The sequence below is a fragment of the Bos indicus x Bos taurus genome, chromosome 13 (assembly GCF_003369695.1).
Source record: "Bos indicus x Bos taurus breed Angus x Brahman F1 hybrid chromosome 13, Bos_hybrid_MaternalHap_v2.0, whole genome shotgun sequence".
Taxonomy (NCBI): Eukaryota; Metazoa; Chordata; class Mammalia; order Artiodactyla; family Bovidae; genus Bos; species Bos indicus x Bos taurus.
This window is the reverse complement of record NC_040088.1, coordinates 57,050,941-57,063,026: the sequence shown is the minus strand read 5'-3', so window position 1 is coordinate 57,063,026 and position 12,086 is coordinate 57,050,941. Positions and strand designations below refer to the sequence as shown.

The 12,086-nt window shown below is 42.7% G+C and overlaps 1 long non-coding RNA gene across 1 annotated transcript; it reads right to left on the bottom strand.

Annotated features, from left to right (window-relative positions):
* Positions 1 to 369: 369 nt before the first annotated feature.
* On the bottom strand, positions 370 to 10,688 carry LOC113903574. Its single transcript, XR_003514185.1, has 3 exons — positions 10,387 to 10,688; positions 7,245 to 7,324; positions 370 to 2,637 (listed from the first exon to the last, which is right to left on the bottom strand). It is a non-coding gene; the product is annotated as an uncharacterized LOC113903574 (long non-coding RNA).
* Between the last annotated feature and the right edge of the window lie 1,398 nt (positions 10,689 to 12,086).

Below are 12,086 nucleotides of genomic sequence, written 5' to 3'. Positions count from 1 at the left end.
TTGAGTCTCAGGAGGGTGCATGCGGTGGGTGTGGAACACCACATATTAACAAGGGGACAACTCTGCTTTTCTGCTGTAACACTAGAGCTTGACATTTACCCTTAAGCCCTTCTGTTGAACAATGCTGCACATTTCCATGGTGAAGAAATATGCACAGTGTCTTCTTGTCTGTGAAATATATTTACTTCTAGTACCTAAGGACGGGGGCTCTTACTCATGGTCACCTCTGAGCCAAAGATTAAAATAATGGAGCAGCCATTTAAACACTGAGTGGTGAAAACTGTGTGTGAATGAAAGAAGTCAACAGGTAGGGAAACACAGCAAACATGAGCAGTGTTGCACCACAGGTAACTTTAATATACTGGCAGAGCCTGGATTTTCCTTCACAGCCTGACGTTTTCAGGTAGGGAGCAAATGATAAGAGAAGGAAACCTCCCTGATGCCAGTTTCAATGTGTGCATGTGGTTTCTCTTTTCATACCACCCAGCAGCTCTGACACAGCTAGGGGTCCTAGTATCCAACCCAACTCTGACACTATCTACCTGGAGACAGCATCAAAGTCCACTGATAAAGGCTTAGTCCCACAAGGCTGCCCTCCTCCCCTTAAGACATCAATCAGAAGCCCAGGTGACCACTTGGCTATAGATTAGACGTTCCCACAAACCGCTTTGTTTGGGTTGGATTAATTTGCTAGAACAGCTCACAAACTTAGAGAAGCATTTGGCTTACTAGATTATTGATTTATCATAAAAGGATATCATAAAAGGCTCAGGGACATCCAGATGGAAGGGATGCACAGAGCAAGTGATGTGTGTGGTGGTGGGGGGGGGATGTGAAGCTTCCATGCCCTCTGGGCTCACCAGTCTCTCTGAATCTCCACATGTTCACCAACCTGGAAGTGCTCCAAACCCAGTCCTTCAGAATTTTTATAGAGGCTTCACACATAGGCACAATTGATTAAATCATTGGCCATCGACTGAACTCAATCTCCAGCCCCTCTTTCCTCCCTGGAGGTCTAGGGTTGGGACTGGAAGGCCCCACCTCTAATCGCCTGGCTGGTTCCCCTGGCAACCTAAGGCTCCATTCTCAGTCACTGGAGAGGCTTTCCAAAAGTCACTTCATTAACATAACAAAAGACACCTTTATTGTTCTCAGTGCTTAGGAAGTTCCAAGGATTTCAGAAGCTCTGTGCCAGGAACAGAATGAAGACCAGGCCCACATTTCTTTACCAACTGAGCTGTCAAAGAAGCCCTAATCACAATATTACAAATATTATGTGCCACCTTGACCTTTGAAGCTGGGAGAGACTCAAATGGCCTAGTGGCAGTTTCTTTCTCCGCGTTGCTCTAGTGGATAAGACCCACTCGCCAAACAGTTCTGCTTATCAGGAGGACCAGGACAGTCCATGAGCAGCGGGTGCTAGTTCCTGCCAGCCCATTAGTCAAACAATCCAATCACGTCCTCCTGTAGGAACCAGATGACACCAGAAGAGACCACCCTTGGCTCCTGGTTGATCCTGTTGATTCCCAGCGCAACCTCTGTGTGGTGATCAAAAGATGGCCCCCAAATGGCCACCTTCTTTGGCCATCAGACGTCGTGCAGACCAGGGGTGATATACAACGGCTCTTTTGTCCTTGTTCTCAGCCAAAGAAAGGGGCAGCCGAGGAAGGACCTCTGAGAATTAGCGTCATTTCTTTCCTTGCCTCCTGCATTCATCATTTTCCATGGTCTTTTGAGGTGCAAAGAGGAAAAAACAAAATTTTGAGGTCCGTCTCTGTGCTGCTCTGTGTGATTGATAGTTTTCATTATTCAAAGTGTTATCTTCTGTCCCAGTTATATCCATTCTAGTGGCGACTCTTTTCTTCATCATTTTTTCTCAGTGTGGTAATCAAACCACCTTCACTGAACTCACCTGGGATCTCTCATAAAATGTGAGTCCTGGAGACCTCACTGGACAGAACTTCTAAAAGTGAGTCCCAAGGGTTTGTATTTTTTTTTAAGATATATTGTAAGTATTATTATTATTTTTACTGTGGGCCATTTTTAAAGTCTTTATTGAATTGGTTACGCTTTGTTTCTGTAGTTTATGTTTTGGTTTTATGGTCAAGGGGTCGTGTGGAAACTTAGCTCCCTGACCAGGGATCTAACCCACACCGGCTGCATTGGAAGGTGAAGTCTTAACCACTGGATTGCCAGAGAAGTCCCGGGTTTGTATTTTTAACATGTTCCCTTGGTGATGTTGCAGCACTTTACCGTGGCTTCTGACCTTAGCAGTTACATGAGTGACATAGATCACTCGTACACCCAACACCTTAAAGTGAAACCTAGTCAGAGATCCTGGCTGTGTTGAGACCCCAAGAGCAACAGCTCTGTGCCTTCGGTGCAGCCGCTGTTTTAATGGGGTCTTTGTCTTTGAGCACTGGTCAAGAGACTGGATCATCTGCTATCCTCCACTTCACAGATATAGCTGGAGAGACTAAAAATAGACCCCACCTGCACAGAACATCCAAATGGAGCTGCTTCTTTTATTCTGATGCCAGGGACACTGCTCTAAAAACATTTGTTCTCAGTTACTCCTGCTAAGAAGTGGCACGTGGGTTCAGACAGCAGCGTGACCTCTTTCGTCTTGTTAAAACACTAAATGAGAGAGAAAAAAAACTTGCAATTTTAGTCATTATTTGTAAATTAATTAAGGAAGTTATCAAATACTGTGTACTTTTTGGCATATTTAACTTTCCATTTTCCTGGGACGTATTATTTACTAATCTAACGAGGTTAATGTTTATCAATAAAAATTAACTCCTAAAATTAACTCCTGTTGATCTTACAAATAACTTGACACAGAAACAGCTAAGTATGATCTTCATATACATCCAATTTCAAGTGTTCAGAAAATCATGTAAATCAGAAATTCTAAACCACATGTGTACTAGAATCATCTAGAGAAGTAACATCACAGTGCTTAAGAGTATTTTTAATTCCAATTCTGGTTTTGAATCCAGATTCTGCCAATTACTAGCATGGATCCTTGGGAAAGTTGTTTAACCTATCTGTGCCTCAACTTCTCCACTTGTAAAACGGGCATAAGAAGAATATATACTCCATAGTGTTGGTCTAAGGATTAAATTGTTTAATACACATATAAAGTTTTGGAGAAGTATCTAACAACACGTATTCAATATTTATTATTACTCAAATAAAGACTACCAGACTGTACTTTCAAAAGCATGAAACATTTCATCCAAAATAGACTTTGGAAATCTCCATTTTAAATAATTATTTCTCACAATTCTGGTGCCAGTGACTCACAGTTTAAGAGATAGCAATCTTTTTTTAAAAAATTTATTTTAAAATTATTTATTTTTTTACTTTGCAATATTGTATTGGTTTTGCCATACATTGACATGAATCTATCACAGGTGTACACGTGTTCCCCATCCTGAACCCCTCTCCCACCTCCCTCCCCATCCCATCCCTCTGGGTCATCCCAGTGCATCAGCCCCGAGCACCTTGTATCATGCATCAAACCTGGACTGAGGATTCATTTCACATATGATAATATACATGTTTCAATGCCATTCTCCCAAATCATCCCACCCTCATCCTCTCCCACAGAGTCCCAAAGACTGTTCTATACATCTGTGTCCCTTTTGCTGTCTCACATACAGGGTTATCGTTACCACCTTTCTAAATTCCATATATATGCATTAGTATTCTGTATTGATGTTTTTCTTTCTGGCTTACTTCACTCTGTATAATAGGCACCTCATTAGAACTGATTCAAATGTATTATTTTTAATGGCTGAGTAATATTCCATTGTGTATATGTACCATTCGTCTGCTGATAGACATCTAGATTGCTTCCATGTCCTGGCTATTATAAACAGTGCTGTGAGGAACACTGGGGTACATGTAAAGAGATAGCAATCTTAAACCAATGGTCTTAAGATGGGTGAGTGAGCAAGTACATAAGGTGATTCATTGGGGTTTAGGAGGAAATCTTTGTATTCTGTTTCCACTTGCCTTCTGTAAAAATAAATTCTTTTGAATACTATTTAAAATACCAGTTAAGACCAAGGCCCGCATTGGTCTTATACGGTTTAGATGCCACACGGGGGGCAGGAGGAGCCTCTTATCATGAGGAATGGTGTGTCCTCAGTGATGGTTTGATTTCAGTGTCTTGTGATGCATTGCAATTTAGGTTCACATTGGATGGAGTAACTTCCTAGATGATGTTTCTTTTTTTTTTTTTTAGATGATGTTTCTTAATTTTAAAGTAGATATATCCTGGGACTTCCTTGGAAGTCCAGTGGTCAAGGCTTGAGCTTCCACTGCAGGGGGAGCTGGGTTGATCCCTAGTTGGGGGGCTAAGTTCCCACATGCCAGGCTGCACATCCAAAAAAATAATAATAAAAATAAAATAAAATAGATGTATCCTTATAAAAGAAACAACTGACTTTAAAAGAATTTTTCTGAGAAGTTATACATCAATGATAATGCTAACCATTTTAGCAAAGATGAACAGCAAGAAAATGGCAGTCTTTATTCACCTTAGTTTTTACCCAAATCCTTCTGCCAACCAAATCTCCAATAAAAGTAATCTCCATACCATCCATTTCACAAAAAAAGAGGCTCCTGAAGGTGCATTTATCAAAATGACTACTTGAAATATAACTTACTTCTCTTCTCATTACTGATGATTTCACCCCCAAGTATATAGTAGGCCTTGATTTATTAGAGAATGTTACCATTGTATTTTAAAAGTTTGGAGATCATGAGAATACATTTTAAGATAAGAGAGTCTTTTTGTCTGTGGGTAATTTCACATGTATGGAGTTCAACAGCAAAAGTACAAAGCTGTCTTTTTAAGTTGTGGAAAAACTGATCATGGCACTAGAAGACCAGTGTAGAAGTGCAGCATGCATTCTAAAAGAGTCTCTGTTTTTTAGATTCAGCTGTTTCCTTGGAGCATAAAATAAGATGAAAAATTCAACTACTCAGTCTGAGTCCAGTGACAACTGGCTTCTCCCTCTCGTTTGTCCTTGTAACGCTTTTTAAATAAAGCTGCTTAACGAGCGATCTGAATATATCGGGTTGTCTGAAAAAGTTCGTTCAGGTTTTCCCATAACATCTTACGGAAAAAACACAAACGAAATTTTTTGGTCAACTGCAATATTTTCTGTGGGTAGAAGTTAGCTTCCGTTTAGCCTTAGGAGATGACCTGACAAAAGAAATTGTGTGGGGTACAGAAGATAAAATAAACAACGGGTAAACACTGGTGTGACTGGTGGCTCAGTGCAGGCTGAATTGAATTTTTGCAGACCAAATGGTTTTGAAAGGCATTTACCATTCTGTGTGTAACTCTGTAATTATATCAAAGAGTCGCCCTTCTGCTTTGTACCTAATAGAAGCTCACTGTCAATTCATCATCAGCTCTCAGTCTACAACTGCGTTGCAGAATAGTCAGAGCGAATAACTCTTTTTAGGCTTTGTGCGGTCGAAAAAGTATCGGGTACCCAAGATGCTTGGACCCTGTGGGAGTAGGTAGGCTACTTTAGATCCAAACTTTGGTGTTTGTATTTTATGACATTTATTTAAAACCCAAAAGCATGGCTATACGTCTGCACTCATAAATGGTTGTGCTCAGTCACTCAGTCATGTCTGACTCTTTGCGACCCCGTGAACTCTAGCCTGCCAGACTCCTCTGTCCATGGGATTTTCCAGGCAAGAATACTGGAGTGGGTTGTCATTTCCTTCTCCATATAAACTGTTACCTAACTTTTGTTCTATAGTACTACCATAACTACAGTTACCCACCCATGGAAATTAAATCTGGTTTGTGTTTCTGATTACAGGTCCAAGTCTAAGGCAGCAGAGCTTACAACTGAATGGAATCAAATGAAATGGCCATTTTTGGAAACTAGAAAGGATAAAAAATCAGGTCTGGAGCCAAGGAATTCTGAATTCAGGTGGGGCCTGCCAGCGTTGGTGTGTGGCTCGGCTCTCACCCAGGGCTGCCCGGCCCCAGAGTCAGCCTCTTAACTCTTGAGTGTTTTACCTGCATTTATCACCCTGTCAATGTCATCTCTCTAAAACCCTGGGCTAGGAATCTGCTGGGCTGAATGTAGTTACTTGGGAAGCCTCTGCAAAGAGAAGTCGACTGCTGACTATCTGAAGTCTTTCAAATGGAATACATTCACTTTCCAAAAGTGATCTATGCCCATCAAGGTCCAGAAATGAGTCAATTTTGAGAAATGAAATTGACATATGAATGCATAAAGTGCACAGCTTGACCAATGCATGTTTTTCCCTTCAAGATAGTCTTTGTAGGAGCCTATGCACTCATTCCCAAATGAGGTTATTATTGAAAATATAGCCGGCACCACTGTTAGTGTTACCCTGAGAAGGTGTTTATAAAAAACGTCCCCCTCATCTGACAGTCATGTCTCATAAATCTGTTTACCTTGAGGCTCTTGAATGAGAGGCCAGTACAACAGACAGCACAGGCTCAGAATATTTTAATAGTGATGAATCCACTGAGAGGTATGACCACCTATCATAGTTTAAAGGAGCTGAAGCTGGAGCTGGGGTTTGTTCTGGAGCTGAACAACTCGGGACTGGATCGTGGAGTGTGTACAGATGAGTTGAGCGGGACAACTGTGACTGTTATTTGCTCGTGAATGGAAAGAAGATAAGCATGAAAAAACTCAACATGAATGTGATTGGATTTTGGTATATGCTGTCTATTCTGTACTATTTTCTAAGAGATTCTTCAAATTTCCTCTATAGGGAAATTCTCCAAAATGTAAACCTGGAAGGATGAGAGTGCCTTTGAATCTGTCAGATCACTTGCAGGAACTTTTTGGGTTTCTGGGATGTTTTCCTAGCCCCAGAGGTACCCGTCCTCAGTATCTGCATACTTCACCCAGCTTTCTGACCAAGAGGAGCCACAGCTGAGCCCTAGAAGGTGGACCCTTCTTTTTTTCTTTCCTTTCTGGAAGTTGCAGCACCCAGTTCAGCCCATAGCCTCCCATCCACTGTAGCTCTGGTTGTCATGGCCCCCAGATGCTTCCCATGAAGCCGGCGTTTGGTCCAGGGAGTACAGAGTCCTGGACAGGAGCTCCTTTTTTTTTTTTTTATCATGATGGAATTTTCCAGAGACCCCCAAATGAAGCCCAAGCATGTCAGACTTTTTACGGCAGTTCTTACTGATCTGCAGTAGAGATGCTGATAAACAAACGCACCTGTGAAAATCTTGTTCCTGTAGATTCTCCTTTGTTCCCCATCTTATAGACCAGCAGGCCCTCAAAGGCCACAGGGTCATCTGATGATTGGAAACAAGAAAGGCAGAACAAGAATTAGTAGGACATGAAATGGGCCTAAACCATCCTCCGGTTTAATTGTATAGCGAGCAGCACTGTGCCAAGCTGACTGATGGAGTGTCTTCCATGGAGATGCCACTTGTTGGATGTGTTAGAGAAGAAAGGTTCAGGACAATTGACATCAAAACCCAACGAGTTTAGGGAAAGTGCAGTGATGCAAGGGGTCCTGGGAGGTGTGATCAATGTAGGCTCCGTATTCTAAGAGTTCAGGAGCCAGCAGCCCCAGATTGGAGCAGGGCTGCCCACCAGCATTGCCAGACCCCGTGTGTATTCAGGATCACTTGGCTCCAGAGCCATCTGATTCTGCCCGCCCCCCTCAAAAAAAGAGCCATTTCACATGGTCCAACATCAGGTTGAGTTTTGCTGCCTCAGGTCCTGTTTTCAGCGCCCCTTGGGGCTCCAGACATCCTCCTCTTATACCCACAGCCTCCATGTGCCTGGTGGCTGGAGGACCTCTTTCTGTATCCTCTATTTAGCATGGCCCTTGGACTCTGTTTCCTTCTCTGAATCCAAATCCATCATTCTCCACGTAGAAATCACACTTCGGTCTGACTGCAGCTTCAGGCAGTATCCACCTTCTACCCTCAGATCGCAATTTATCGCAAAGGGATTCACAGTAGAATTGCAATTCGAGTAGGGAAACAGAGGATGCCTTTGGATACATCTAGGGTGAGAGGTGGACCATAAAGAAGGCTGAGCGCCGAAATATTGATGCTTTCGAACTGCAGGGCTGGAGAAGACTCTTGAGGGTCTCTTGGACAGCAAGGAGATCAAACCTTAAATCTATAATCTGTATACTGTCCATCCTAAAGGAAACTAACCCTGAATATTCACCGGAAGGACTGATGTTGAAGCTTCAATACTTTGGCCACTTGATGTGAAGAGTCGACTCATTGGAAAAGACCCTGATGCTGGGGAAGATTGAAGGCAGGAAGAGAAGGGGACGACAGAGAATGAGATGATTGGATGGCATCATCGACTCAATGGACACGAGTTTGAGCAAACTCTGGGAGATAGTGAAGGACAGGGAAGCCTGGCGTGCTGCAGTCCATGGGGTCACAAAGAAAAGGACACGACTGAGCGACTGAAGAACAGCAGCAAGGGTGACGTGGACCCCTTTCTTGGACCCCAATTGTAATCACAACCGGCGGGCCATCTATGTTCTCTAGACTCAGGCAGGCCTTCTTCGGGTGATTATGCAACTGGAGAAGATATGATACTATTTTCTAGGTCACCCTCGAGATGTATATATTTTTGTCACCTGTTTTGCAATGGGTTTAAATAAAGTGCCCGGAGAGCATTTTGAGATCCCGGAGTTTACCTTCAAGATAATCCCTCCCAAACTTTGTCAGCTTGGAAGCCATTCTTTGGCACAAGGTGTATGCTGTTATGATACTGCAGTCTACTGGCATAAAAATAACAAGATGTCAAACCCTGGGCCCAGGAGTGCTGCCCCCGTGAGATTATCTGCTGGGAGGAGAAGCACGGTAGGCCCCCAGCCCAGACCTTGTTGGCAACAAAAATAGAGTGCTAATGGCCTGCAGTGACATGGAAGGGAGTGGGAAGTGGCCGGAGATATTTATAAAGAAAAACGGCTCTGAGCATCTGCTAAGTCCCCATTCTCTTATTTTTCTCAGGTCTATTTGTGGCATCTCTTTCCATGGCGCAGGCAGCTCCTTAAAATAAAGAAGCTTGGTCCTGCCGGCCCTTTCCTCCAACCGAGCTCTGAAAGAGGCAGGCCATGAATGATGATTGTATGTGTCTGGCGTTTTAATTGAAAAACATTCCCCGAAGTGGAAAGACGCGCGGAGGAAATGATCTCACCCTCATTGATTTTTTTCCCCCCAACTTTCAGTTTGGTATCTCTGCGGTGGAACTCGAGACAGCAGCGCCTCTTAGTGGTGAATCTCAGAACTGCAGGAGAAAGGGAGCTGCCTGCCGCTGATGATTCTTGAGATGAGCGAGCAAATAGTGGTCCCTGAGGCCACATTTCAAACCTGCAGCAAAAAATGTCTTCTCTCATTAGGGAAGCTCAGGGTAGCTTCTTCCTTCTGTGCTTCTCTATCCACCCCCTGTTTACAGTTTATAATCCAGTGCGGCCCCACCCGGGCTTCAGGTTTGTACCAGATGCACAGGAGAAAGCGGAGGGAATTAAATATGAATTTGGAACTTCTGTGGAGAAAAAGAAAAACTCAATTGATTGTATTACTCTCCACTCAAATAAGAGTCTTACGAAGTGAAGGTTATTTAGGAAAATATATTAATGTGATTATTTTGTGCTCATGTTACATGACTCAACATACAAACACAATCATCATTATTGTTAACACTCTAAAGATCTTAAACTCATTATTCAAGCTTCCTTTTTTAGAAAAGAGCTTCGTATATACAAATAAATATGTAATCATAGAAGAGTAGATTGCACCACAACTACAGCCAACCCCCCCCACCCCCCCTTTTCCTAATGCACAGATTTTTCTACCTGGTAAACCAACCCCTATTCCATCTCTGCTTCAGCTCCTTACTTGAGGTTGATTTCGATTACAGGGAATCGAAATTACAGATTGATTTAGTTGCAGAGAGATTTTTTTTTTTCCTAACAAATTTAAAGTGAACAAGCTGATGTTTCTGATAAAAGGACAGAAATCTTTCTCAACCCAGATATTTCTAATACTCTTCCAAGCGGGCCTAATGTGGAAGATATTGAAATCAGCCATCAGTGAATTTGTATCCAGCTTTCTGGACACAGAGGACAGAGCAGCAACTTGAGCTGCTTGTCATAAAATCCACCGCAGGCCTATGTGGCGTTCCAGTGGTTAAAGCTTGGCCTTCCAGTGCAAGGGGTCTGGGTTCAATCCCTAGTCAGGGAGCTAAGATCTCACATACCTTGTGACCCAGATTAAAAAAAAAAAAAAAAAAAACTAAAATAGAAACAATATTGTAGTAAATTCAATACAGACTCTAAAAATGGTCCACATTAAAAAAACAAAAACAAAAAACCTACCGTGTTTTGCTTCAGATGGAAGATGAGGTGAAGACAGGAACCAGCGTGGTGAGCAACAGGAAGTTCTTAGTCTTAAGACGGATGATGGAAATAATGCCAGAAGAGGACGGCCTTTCAGGCTGCAGCCCTGCTGAGCAGCAGCGAGGCTTCAGAGGGACCGGAGGCCTGGCCCACGACACGCAGCTACAAGCTCTGTGCTCGGAGCCAGGAGCTGAGACACAGACCCCACTGCTAGGTTCACCACAAGAAAGGCAGAGGCCTGTGAGCAAGCTTTACACAAAAGCAGGGTGAGTCTCCCTACTCTCCTGCCTCACTGTGATGGCCTTGGGGCTAAGGAAATCACCGAATATGTGAGAGCGCCCCCTGGTGCTGTCCAGGAGCAGACAGTGAAAGTGCTCCATATTCAAGATTTATAAGTCACGGTGGGGCTCATTCTAGGTCTTGATTTTCATAATCTGTTGCATGCCAAAAGAAAAAAAAATAAATACTCTTTGACAAAGATCTCACTCCCATACTTTGTGGTCTTCCTCCTGGCAATTTGCAGTGAGCCAGGTGAGCTGACTTGAAGAGACGGAGTCAGAGGTCAAGGTGAGGCCTCAAGTCCAGCAATATGCGACATCCCTAGAAATCCTCAACCTGGCTGGGCATGGGCCCTTCCAACATAGGCGCCCAGATGCCAAGCTAGGCATGACTTAAACATTGAGGATTCTTCTGCCTGGGATGACTTCGCGTCCTGCCCCTCTTCCCATTCTTCTTCACACCCCATCTCTGAGTCTATAATTCCTTTAAGAAATGTACTATCCAATGCAAATGTTCATACCACCATGATTCCTTTGCACAGACATTTAAAAAAAAAAAAAAAACCCTTAGATCTGTAATAGGTTGAAATGATCTTCTATAAAATTTGTTATTTTCTGTTATGTAAGTGCCTTGACATAATTTTATGTATTACCTCAACACCTACCATTCTGTGCTTTATTTTCTTCATCTACTGGAGAAAACATATCAGTATCTAGCTCATGGGTCACCATGATGATTAAATGAGCTCACCTATATGAGGTCCTAGAACCAGATACATACTAAATGTTCACAGAATTAGCAATTATGATGATAATGTTCATTGCTATCCTAATATCTTTATATAGTCTCATAAATATTTTGGAATGAGTAAGTAGCACAAATTATTATTATTACCCAGAATCATGGGTGACTTGAAAGTGCAGTTAGTCCTACATCGCAGACTCCTCTAAGAATTGTTCTGCCATCACCAGGCTCATCTGCAGAATCTGGACTGTGTCTTGTTTGGTCTGTGTAATGACCTCCAAAGCGTTCCATTCTGTTAGATAAAACCATAGATAAAGTTGAATAGGAGAGGCCTAAAGATACTGTGGCTCAGACCATGAACTCCTTATTGCCAAATTCAGACTTAAATTGAAGAAAGTAGGGAAAACCACTAGACCATTCAGGTATGACCTAAATCAAATCCCTTATGATTATACAGTGGAAGTGAGAAATAGATTTAAGGGCCTAGATCTGATAGAGTGCCTGATGAACTATGGAATGAGGTTTGTGACATTGTACAGGAGACAGGGATCAAGACCATCCCCATGGAAAAGAAATGCAAAAAAGCAAAATGGCTGTCTGGGGAGGCCTTACAAATAGCTGTGAAAAGAAGAGAAGTGAAAAGCAAAGGAGAAAAG